The sequence below is a fragment of the Oncorhynchus keta genome, chromosome 9, assembly GCF_023373465.1.
Source record: "Oncorhynchus keta strain PuntledgeMale-10-30-2019 chromosome 9, Oket_V2, whole genome shotgun sequence".
Lineage (NCBI taxonomy): Eukaryota > Metazoa > Chordata > Actinopteri > Salmoniformes > Salmonidae > Oncorhynchus > Oncorhynchus keta.
Window position 1 is genome coordinate 44,350,708 of NC_068429.1, and position 12,717 is coordinate 44,363,424.

General features: G+C 43.8%; 1 protein-coding gene across 2 annotated transcripts in view; it reads left to right on the forward strand.

Moving 5' to 3' along the window:
• The window catches only part of sh2d3ca (SH2 domain containing 3Ca), a 304,863-nt gene that overhangs the window by 208,499 nt on the left and 83,647 nt on the right, over window positions 1-12,717 (forward strand). The window lies entirely within an intron of this gene.

The following is a 12,717-nucleotide window of genomic DNA, read 5'->3' on the forward strand; positions in this document are numbered from 1 at the left end:
GTATGCAAACCAGGTATTGAAAAAGTTCAGTCCGAAGTGTTGGCTAGTAGGCTATTTGTGACGCGCAATTGTCATAATACGCATATGGATGGGCCTGGGAGTACAGAGGCCCACCCACTGGAGAGCCACACGCTGACAGGCCGACGCAATCGGATTGATGTGGTTTAAGCGTTGTTGCGGACTTGAACCATCACGTCTTTTTTCTATTTAAAAAAAGTGCGATTTTGAGAGTGAAAATCGGATAAATCTATAGGAAAACTAATAACAAACAGGATTATTATTATTATAATTTTTTTTACACAGGGTGACTTTCTATAATGTCTGCTCCCAACTCACACTCTCAAACACATAGATCCCTGAACGCAGCTCACTTTCCAGCCTACTTTCCAGTCACCTGAATACACACTATTTAGTTCGGTTCTTTGCGCCCCATCATTGTGAGGTTTTGATACACATTCTATTCGGAGCTCTGTTTATTTCCATATTAGTCCTCCTGTGTATAGTAGTTTTTGGCCATCCGAACTAACGATAACTTTTTGTCTATTTTCTGCCTGTACTTTTGCCTATCAGATTTCCTGTCATCAACCTCTTGCCTGATCTCCCGGACTACATTATTAGCCTTTTCCCCTGCCTGTACTGTTACCTTTTTGGAGTCCCTGTGTATAACCTTCTGCCTGTCCCTGGACCCAGCTACCTGCCTCCTCCTGCGGTCCTTTGCTAATAAACACCTGCTGCGCCCTGCGCTTGAAATCAGCACTCTGTCTCTCATCGTATTCATTACACTTTCCTTCACTGGGTAGGCCGTTTGGGAACTATTTTGCAAAATTCGAGTGTACCCTCTTCTCCAGGCACCACTGCATAGGGCCGATGGAAAGACAGCAGTCACACACAGCATGGTGTTAAAGGATAAGCAGTCCATAAACTCTGACATAATAAGCCAGTAGGTCCCAATCATAAGAATACAAAAACACATCACAGCATTTCCCAATCAAAATGTACAACGATTATTTCCCATTGCAAAAAAGCATTTCATGTTTATCCCACAAAGTAACCTGTGACCTGAAGTTTAAAATGGAACTGACAGTGTTTTAACTACTTTGCAGATACGAAACAGACAGAAGAATATCAAATTCCCAGTTTATGCTACAAAACCAACTTCACAAGAGGTTTTAAAATAGGTTTTATTTGACTCAACATTCCATGACGTACACAAAGGCATTGTTGGCAGAATAGATAGATACATTGTTGGCAGAATAGATAGATACATTGTTGGCAGAATAGATAGATGCAGTTCAATGCATGATTGATATAATTCACCAATACATTTCTTCATAGTCCAAAAAATATTGCTATCAGGTTGTAAATCACAGCTGGCCGGGTAATGTTACGTTGTTTGCTGCCTCAATTCGGCATGCACTGTTTCAGTTTCAGTGACTCAATATTCTGGACAAAAATGGACAAATGTAACTAACGTTGTGAATGTCAATACAATCAAACTATCAAGGGCAATGACCACAAGTCAGTCATAACGTGGCTAAAAGGCTAGTTTACAGTATAAATGTATGTAGCACGCTAAAAACACAGAGCCTAACGTTAGATAGCTAGCTAGCTGCTCGGAGATTGTCATGACATGCAATTGGAGGAGTAGGTGAGTGACTGACTTTTCCCCTCGTATTGTTTTTCGGTGGCTATACACAGCTAGAGATGCAGGTGTCATTTGGTTAGCTAGCAAGAACTTGAACGACTGTTAATCCAGTCGGCAAATCTCTCGCATTCGCAAATTCACTCTGGCGATCTACTCCGATTTCAGAGAACTCTCATCTGTGTGTGCCAGAGTGCAGAACAACTGATTCATTTACCAACGTGCTACGCCCTGCTGAATATGACAAACGTAGGCAAAAAAAGTCATAGTTGGTAAATAACGCTCTAGATAACATGTAAACAGCCTATTTGTGTCTGGAAATTAGCTAGCGAGCAAGCTAGCCAACTTTAGCCAGTTAGCTTTGGTGCTTGGTTGGGACAAGCAATGCATTGGCAGGCAAGCTGCAGAAGGACGAGGAGGCTACAGTTCCCCATGGTTTATTAGTGCAATCTTGACGGTCAACTAGCTGGAAAAGTTTCTGAGGGTTTGTCTAATGTTCCTTTAGCTCATCTTGCTCTGGCTAGCATTAGTTGTTGATCTTGTTGTTGATGGTGTGCATAACTGAGGGAGAGAGAGCCTACAAGCATTTTGCTACATCCGCAATAACATCTGCTAAACACGTGTATGTGACCAATACGGACCTTTTCATGTTTGTTTGATCAATAACACTGTAATGTTATGTAAGAGGACTCCCGTGGTGTTTACACATTTGCAGAAATCGATTCAGGTGTATTTTCTGGCTTTTGGCAAATGCGCTCTAATGAACTAAAGTCGCACTGTAACAACTGCATGTAAACACACAGTAAGGTTGAAAGTGTATGATGACAGGCCCATGTGGCAAATGGCTTGTTTGTATAAAGGCCTACTGTAGCTCTGATTGGCTATAGTGCACGGGTCACTGTAGACTGCGGTCCTGGACAAGGCAGATGTTTTTATTCTGTTTTATTTACTGCAGTGTCTATTAATTGTATTTGTAATCCCCAAACATTCTATGAATTGAAGTTGTTGCTTGTCAGATTTCTTGTTGTTGTTGTGTGTTGTGTTATATTTCTTCCTGGGGGTGTCACTCCAAAATGTTGCCCTAACACAGTTGAATGGCAGATGTCTTCATCTAGCTTCTAATGGCATAACCTATGGCTGATTTAGGTAGCTAGACTTATCTTCCTAGAGACCAGCAAAGAAAAATCCTGATTGGATATTTTTTTTCCCAGTGTTAACCCTTTCCTTTCCCCCCCCAAAATGAAGAAATTAAATTAGAACATAATCAATTTGCTCCGGTCTTGTTCTTGAAACAGTCTTGCTTTAGATGGTCTCGAACACAACAGTGCTGTCTTGTCATTATTATTATTATTTTTATTATAGGATCTGAAAAAGAATAAACAAAATATTACACATTGTTAAGTCTCTCGTCACAGCCTTAACATTAGCTGATTTAGTTCTCAGTGCCATCATCTACATATTAATTACACCAAATGACTACAAATGCCATTATTAGTCCCCAAAAGCCAACCATGTTCAGCAGGTCTCCAGTGTGCTGAGGTCAAGCTGTCCCTCCTCAGCCTCTCTGACCTTTACGTCATCAGGAACTTGACCCCTGACCTCTACCTCAGAGTTTGGTCACCTGCATCTCACTTACCCTGGGGGGTAATAAGGTTTACCAGATGCTGATACATAAAGATCATTATTCACATTAACTAGTTCTACACCCCGAGGCGTAGCATTTCAGCATACCATAGGAGATAGCACAGAAGTATATCCTGAAATCGACACGACACATTTTAATCCTCTTGAAAGATCACCAGAGTCACCTAAATAACACACAGAGAGCTGTGTGAACCTAGAGAGAATAAGAAAGGATTGCACTATCCCTGAGTCCTTGACCAGAGTGAGGTCCCTCAGAGTAGACACTAAATACACATACTGACAGGATGCAAGTGCACAGGAGAGGAGAGGAGAACATCATGTCATTAGCAGCACCAGTCTTGGCTCCACACAAGGAAGAAGAGATGAGGCACAGATAGCAGGGCAGGGTCTGCGTCTGGCTAGGACTCCTATCGCCACCGCGTGGTGAAAGATACGCCACTGCACTTCCATGTGCTGTGCCAACGCTCTACTGTCCTGTGATGAAGGTTTAGTACCGAGTATAGAGGCTTTACTGTAAGCTTGGAATTGGTTTATCTGCTGATCTGACAGGGACGGGATCAGACGACATGCTCCTTGCTTTGTATTCTCTCTATCTTTGCCCCGCCACACTACCTTCCCACCTTACGTAATACTTGTGGTTCTACATCATCATTCTTACGTCATCCTATCTGCTAAGCTCCTATTTGAATTCCAGCTGTGTCTGCACATGCACACACGCACTCACACACAGACAACACACATCACCAGCCCCTAGTATAAATGGGCTGTGTGGCGGATGGTATTGGCCGTGTTGAGAAGTGGAGTCGTCCGCGTCAGTGATCAACGCTGTTTGTTGCACGGACCTACGATGAATGATCCTTTCTGTTTACTCCTGAACTACTGTCACGCACACGTATATATATACATACACACACACACACACACACACACACACACACACACACACACACACGCGCACGAATACGCACGCACACACAGGCAAAAAAAAAAGATTGAACACAAGAACCTCAATACAGTGTTTCAAAGTAACCCCAAGTCTCCCCACACTGCCATACTACCAACCCTCTCCGTACCAAACCTATCAACTCATTAATCCAAGAGGTCCTAAGGCAAAATGTGATCGCCAGGGCAACAGAGAACTCCTACAACTTTAACGCCAGAGCAACAGAGCACTCTACAATTGATGCAAAGCTTCTATTCTAATAAAGGGACGGGGCCTCCGAGATAGAGTAGAGAATCAAAACACAAGAACAGTCTTTGTTTTTTCTCCTTCTACCTCCACTCTCCAGCCCTCCATAACCTAACTGGCATCGCTGATCCCAAGTGGAGTGACTGACCCTGGGGCACGGATGGGGAGGCACTCCCCTCTATCCCCTTCACCTCCCAGGAGCTCTGGACAAGGCCGACTCTTCTGGTGTGAAGAGGACTGGCAACACCCTGTGCTGTGCTGTACTGTGCCAGGTAGCTAAAGCTGGAGAAGCATCTTAGCAACCAACTCCCTTGTCCTGGAAAGAGAGAGGGGGAGAGAGAGGGATAATGTAGAGATTGAGGATAAAGGGATGAAAGAGACAGATGAGGGTAGGATAGAGAGAGAGAGAGAGAGAGAGAGAAAATAAATAAAGAGGGAGGGAAAATAAATAAAGAGTGAGGGGGAAGGGAAAGAGAGAGGACAAGGAGACAGGCAAGAGAGAGAGAGCGAGAGAGAAAAAGAGAGGGGACGAATGAGAGTGAGAGAGAGAGGAAAAAAAGAGGAAAGAAGGAGGGCAACAGAGAGCAGAGAGCACCTGCTGTTCAGTCAGCTGCGTGGAAGAGAAGAGGAGGAACGAGCACACCATGGAAGTCACCTTCAAGTTCCTGGTCCCTCTGTGTGTGTTTATCCTGATGGATCCTGCAGTGTGTGTGTGTGTGTGTGTGTGTGTGTGTGTGTGTGTGTGTGTGTGTGTGTGTACTAAGAAGCTCTCAGGTAGAGGGCTGAGGAAGAGGACTGCACCACTGCTGACACAATGATGTCAAACTGTGAGATCTAGTGATAGCAAAAAGTGTTAAAGATTAATCACATTCACCATCATGCTATAATTTGCCAACATGTTGTATTGATTGATAGAAAATATGGTTAACACTGTAACACCCCTAACCACACAGATATTGCCTAAAAAAATGTCATGCAAAATCTTCATTCAAAATGATGTCCCCATTGATTCTCCCTGCTGGTACATTGTGTTGGGAGTTGTGGCACATGCAGGCTGGGACGAGTCTAAAGAGAGCGAGAGAGAAAGAGTTGGTACCCCAAGCAGGCTGATTGTTGACTAACCAGCTAGAGAGGTAGAGAGAGGGGAGTCCGAGTGGTGTGATGAATACTGATTGATGTCACCCCCGTGCTAATGTCTAATGTCTGACTCACTTGTAGAACAGAGTTGATAATCCATAGAGAGCTTCAAGGCCTGTGTGGGAGAGAGGAGTAGAAAGAATCTAACTTCACTTTACACACACCCACAGACCTAATTCAACGGGATAACATGGAGTGCTATTAATCCACTTTTTTAGACAGGATATTGCATACCAGACACCATATATGGAGGGCTCCCGAGTGGCTCGGCGGCCTAAGGCACTGCACCTCAATGTAAGAGGCATCTCTACAGTCCCTGGTTCGATTCCGGGCTGTATCACATCCGGCCGTGATTGGGATTCCTATAGGGCGGAGCACAATTGGCCCAGCATCGTCCGGGTTTGGCCAGTGTAGGCCGTCATTGTAAATACGAATTTGTTCTTAGCTGACTTGCCTAGTTAAATAAAGGTTAAATATAAAAACACATATATATCCTGATGCCTAGTCACCTTGCCCCTATACATATCTACCTCTATCATTCCAGTACCCCTGCACATTGTAAATATGGTAGTGGAACTGACTGACGTTTCTTGTTTTTTTGTTCTACTCTATGTTATTTTTAGTATGACTTATGTTATTGATTACTGCATTGTTGGGTTTGGAGCTGGCAAGAAAAGGCATTTCACTGTACGTGGGCATGTGACATTAAAACTCGAAAATTGAAGAGCGGAGATGCAAAACAGCGCTCAAATAAATCATTCACACCAATATGTTTCAGTAAGCTGGAATTGAGCCTTCCCTGTGGTGTCAAGAAAATAGATGATCAGGTCTCCCTTCACCAGACATCTGTTTATTTGACGGTCGGTGAGCAGCTATACTCTTCTTTTTCTCATCTCTTCACCTGTCACCCCCCCCTCTCTCTTTGTCTCACTCTTTCCTCTAAGGCAGCAGAGTGGGGAGGTATGCAATACAGGAGGAGGAAGAAGGCCATGTTGAGAGAGAGAAAGAGAGAGAGAGAAATGGAAAGAGAGAAGTTTTCTGTGTGGATGATCTAATTTTCAACACAATGAGTGCAACTCATTTATAACCCACGGTGTCAATTAATAATACGTTTTCATTTGACATGAACTCAATTAAATGTATCTCAAGGTTTACAGACTGAAATATTGCAGGTGAGGAAAGCGAGGTCAGTATTTCCGTTAATGTCTCTGTATCTTTCTTCATCTCCCTATGCCTATACTGCTGGTCGTACATTGATGTGGCATTGAGGGGGAGTGACCTATTTAATCTCAATAAATGAGATAAGGAAGGGAGGAGAGATGGAGGTGGTGAAAGAGAGAGGAGAGGGAGGGAGTGAGCACGTTCAAGATCGGAGAGAGATGGGGAGAGAGAGAGAGATGGGGGAGAGAGAGAGAGAGAAGAGGGAGAGGGGAGAGAGAGATGGGGAGAGAGAGAGAGAGATGGGGAGAGAGAGAGAGAGATGGAGAGAGAGAGATGGGGAGAGAGAGAGAGATGGGGAGAGAGATGAGAGGGAGGAGAGGAGCACGTTCAAGATCGGAGAGAGATGGGGAGAGAGAGAGAGATGGGGAGAGAGATGAGAGGGAGGGAGGAGCACGTTCAAGATCGGAGAGAGAGGGGGAGAGAGAGAGAGAGATGGGGAGAGAGATGGGGAGAGAGAGAGATGGAGAGAGAGGGAGATGGAGAGAGAGATGGGGAGAGAGATGGAGAGAGAGAGATGGGGAGAGAGAGATGGGGAGAGAGATGGGGAGAGAGATGGGGAGAGAGAGAGATGGGGAGAGAGATGGAGAGAGAGAGATGGGGAGAGAGATGGGGAGAGAGATGGGGAGAGATGGGGAGAGAGATGGAGAGAGAGATGGGGAGAGAGATGGAGAGAGAGATGGAGAGAGAGATGGGGAGAGAGAGGGAGAGAGAGAGATGGGGAGAGAGATGGGGAGAGAGATGGGGAGAGAGATGGGGAGAGAGATGGAGAAAGAGATGGGGAGAGAGATGGGGAGAGAGAGAGAGAACTATGAATTATTGACATCTTCTTGTGGTCTGGGTGAAATTAGACCAGGACACACAGAGAGATGACTGTCAACAGCCCTATGAGAACATGTGGGTACACACACACACACACGCACGCACACACGCACGCACGCACGCACGCACGCACGCACAGGTTCATTCTTAGGTTCATTAACCAACTAGAAGCAGGAAGGAGCACTGTGCAGCAACATCACAGATCAGACAGCCCTGGAACAGATGAGGTGCCACAATGTTAGGAAAGCTTCCCGCTGGAGGACTAACCAAAACTAAAGGGAGATAGCAGTCGTATAATAGAGTTGAATAGATCTCAACTGTCCATCTGAGGAAGGAAAAGAGATGAAGGCTGATGATGGATCAGACTTCAGTATTCAGTGACGCTGAAAGCCGTGTGCCTGTGCAGGTCTGAAACCATATTCTCATACAAACTCACTGACAGCCCTGAGCCTCATAACTACCCAGTGCTGTCTCACAACTTCCCCCTCCTCACCCCCCCTCCTCACACCCCCTCTCCTTCTCCTGACTCTCCCACCTCCCGCCTCCCCCTACAACCTCCTCCCCTTCTCCTCCCCCGCCTCTCGTCTCTATCACATTGGTTCTGTGATTGATGCCCAAGCTCATAGAGAGTCGAGGGCTCATACGTCAACAGCCGTTGTCACGTTACTAGTTATTACCCTTCACGCAGGCTGTCAGAGCAACCCGTGTGCCAACCAAGCTCTTAGAAGACTCGAGAATATCACACATACTCACGCACGACAGCACGCAAGCACACACACACACACACACACACACACATACACATGCAAACACAGTGCGCATGCAAGCACAAACAAACACACAAATGAAAAACCTCCTAAAACCAGTTGATTCCAAGAATAGGCCTGCCGTCTGCATCTCAAACAGCTGCGGTGTTGTTGACAGGTTTGTGCGTGTGTGATCAATAAAAAAATCAGTCGATGACTCTCGGATTCTATGGGATGCCACCAAAGATTTCATAACAAAAAATGATCCAACTGCATTTGCATCTGGGTTGAATAAATATCCAAATATAAGATGTCAGAATTGAAAATGTCGTTACCTGCGTTAGAGCGTTATAAGACCAGGTAGATCTTACTCTTTCCAGAGTCAAGACAGAACTTCATTTATTGATAAGGCAGAGAGCAGAATTTGCCATCCATCGAGTTAGTCTCAACCATTGCTTCCGTGGTCATCGTCCTGGTCGTTTACTGGCCAACAAGCTACACAGCATTGATCGGTTCGCTGATTTAGCAACTACTGAATCTGAAATGGGAATTACTATCAGAACCCAAATGAATGAATCTGTCACATTCTGACCTTTATTTCCTTTGGTTTGTCATTATTTAGTATGGTCAGGGCGTGGGTTGGGGTGGGCAGTCTATTTTTGTTTTTCTATGATTTTGGCGATTTCTATTTCTATGCCTAATATGGTTCTCAATCAGAGGCAGGTGTCATTAGTTGTCTCTGATCTGCCAGAGCCGCCAGAGCTGCCAGTCAGCCAGGATCTGCCAGAGTCGTCAGCCAGTCTGGAGCTGCCCCTCAGTCCGGAGCTGCCCCTCAGTCCCGAGCTGCCCCTCAGTCCTCAAACCAGATGAAGTCCTTTCAAAAAAAATAAATGAAGAACTCCTCTTCTCAACAGAACACGCCATCTCGCTGGGAGCCCAAATCTCTCTCAGTGAAGTCAAAAAGGGCATTGCATAGCAAGAATAAAGGCAAATCATCGGGATGGGACCGTATTCCTCCTGAGGTCTGTTAAAAATGTTGAATCAATTATGTCTGCTATTGCTCGAAATTACTGACACAGCCGTTCACAAAGGTCCATTTGGGAAAGATGTGAATACAGCCCGAACTTCTCATTCATTTAAAAAAAAAAGGCAAGGTTGCCACCTAATGTTCTCCATATTTCCTCCTATCTTTAATAAACACCATGTCTTTAAACTGCCATCCAGTCTCCAGACTCTATTACCAAAATTTGTCCGCGTAGACCAGAGTGGGTTTGTTAAAAACCCATTTATTCGCGGACAACGTCCTTCGACTATTACACATCTGAGATGCTTCATCAGGAACAACACTTCCTTGGCCTGTATTATCTCTCAATGCAGAAAAAGCTTTTGATAGACTAGAATGGACATAATGCCAAGACTGTGCAAAGCTGTCATCAAGGCAAAGGGTGGCTCCTTTGAAGAATCTCACATTTCAAATATATTTTGATTTGTTTAACACTTTTTTGGTTACTACATGGTTCCATATGTGTAATTTCATAGTTTTGATGTCTTTACTACTATTCTACAATGTAGAAAATAGTTTTAAAAAATCAAGAAAAACCCCTGAATGAGTAGGTGCGTCTAAACGTTTGACTGGTACTGTAGTAAAATGCATTTTGGGCAGTTAATTTTCGAACAAAATGTTGTCTAGAATAAAAACTGTACAACATATGAACAATTCCCTCTTAGCAAGTCTGGAGAATATATCTAAGGATAACCACACAACATTTGATGAATGCAGATGCTTCTGAAGCTGAGAGAAAATGAGTTTGCATGTGGTAAGAGTCTGACTTTTGGGAAATGGCTGTTAAGGCGGTGTAAGGGAGGTGAAGTCGGGTGCAGAAGAGCAGAGTAGAGTAAACAGGCGCACTTTTATTCAGTTCAACTCTAGGCACAAAAAAATGACATAAGTGCCCAAAAACACGGAACATAAACTATAAAAGTGTGAACATACACCATTACAACGAACAATTACACACAAAGACATGATGGGGAACAGAGGACCAAATGCATGTAGATTTATTGGGGAATGAAAACCAGGTGTGTATGGAACAAGACAAAACAAATGGACATGTGAAAAATGGAGCGGTGAGGGCTAGAAAGCCGAAAGCTAAATGAGAGAGCAGCAGTGTGATTCCTATCAATGCGCTATGTAGATATCAATAATAAGTGATATCCGCATAGCCGTAGACTACACCACTGCTGTCATCCTTACCTCCAAACATTTATTCAAGTTGGATAATCTTTGGATGCCGACAGCAGTCGCACCATTGGAAGACATAGCTTGGACTGCAGCCTACAAAAGCCTTCCTGCTTTTTTCAATGCTGATTTGAATGTCATTGAGAAAACAGAGAAGTGTCAAAGATTTTTTTCCGCAAACATCCTTTCTGAATTTATAAGTAATACTCAAAGTAATCGTCCAGTTTTTCAAAAGTATCGGTAATCTGATTACAATATTTTTGCTGGTAACGTAATGGATTACAGTTTTTTTCTCTCGTAATCCCTTACATGTAACGGATTACATGTAATCTGTTACTCCCCAACCCTGTTGATGGTTGATACATTGTTGATATACATTGACAGTGTACTGGGGGTGGGCAATAGATGCACACACAGACCAGGTTGCTCCTAGACAGACAGGAGCTGTGTGTGTATGCGTGCGAGTGAGCATGTGCGTGTTTCAGCCATCTTGCCTCCTATCTACAGAACAGGACAGAACGATGTCTGAACAGTGATACCCCTGCCCGATATAGAGCCGTCAATCAGACCCTGTCTGGCTGTCTGGGAACAACCTGGGTCACACACACACACACACACACACACATACACACACACGCACACACACACACACACACACACACACACACAGTCCCTATTCTCACTCCCACATATCTCCCTGTCACCTCACTGATTCATACACCAACATAACGACAATAACCTCACATCATGTTCACATGGGCGAACACACATCAATATAGCCTACTGAATGTGATGGTAATTTATAGATCCATGTGATGCATCATTAAACATTGAACATGAAACATCATGAAACACGGTACCAAATGGCACCCTATTCCCTATATAGTGCATTACTTTTGACCAGAGCAGTGCACTATATAGGGAATAGGATGCCATTTGGGACGTTGTTAGTAAGGCATTCACTGTGTACTCATATGTAATTAAAGACTATTTATAATTCTGACAACACCTAATTTGACATGCACACATATGACCAATTTGTCCGTAGTTCCTTGTTTAAACATGCATGCACTCTAAGTTAATAAGCTGGTAATAACTAAGCACTAATTGGGAACCTGATTCATCTACTGAACCAAAATATAAACGCAACATGTAAAGTGTCGGTTCCATGTTTCATGGGTTTCACGAGCAGAAATAAAAGATACCAGAAATGTTCTATACGCACAAAAAGCTTATTTCTCTGAAATGTTGTGCACAAATTTGTTTACTCCCCTGTTACTGAGCATTTCTCCTTTTGCCGAGATAATCCATCCACCTGACAGGTGTGCAAATTGAATGACACCAAACACATGGAAAACATGTCTTAGATGTATTTGATACCGTTCCACTAAACCCACTCCAGTCATTACCACGAGCCCATTCGCCCCCTATTAAGGTGTCACCAACCTCCTGTGATCTGTAGGCTACATTAAATCACTTATTGTTGATTTATAGTGCCTTTGATGTTACCGCTCTGAGACAGAGTTCATGTGGGGGAACAATTCAGGCTACCAGTCCAAAGGTGCATGGTTTTGAGTGGATGTTGACTGGAGCACAGAGAATGAATTCAATACAGGACTTGCTCTGGACCGAATACTGTATCTCTGCTGCATTCTAGTGTTCACTTAGAATACTGCAAGTAAAAACCGGAATAGCTGAACACAACCAGGTACACCTGGCTGACATAGATACCCATAGATACCCACGTAAACAAGCTTGGAATGTAAGTAAAGTAGCTATAAGCTATCTAAACTGAACTCCAAACATTTCGGCACAAATCTATAGGACGAGGCACTTTGCACTTGTCTCAGATAACGCCACCAGGCCGATCATTATGCAAAGTAGCCTATACTAGAGAAATGTGAAGTTTGAAATGAAGTACGTTTGCTAATATGGGTGATTGTTAAATGAATGGGACAAATGGCTAAAACCATCGAACTAGTAGTAGTAGTTTAAAGGATAAAAAAAAACGGTGGAGCACATTAACGTCGTAAATGTATCGTTCTATTCATCGTAAATTGATGTTTGTCCATATCGCCCA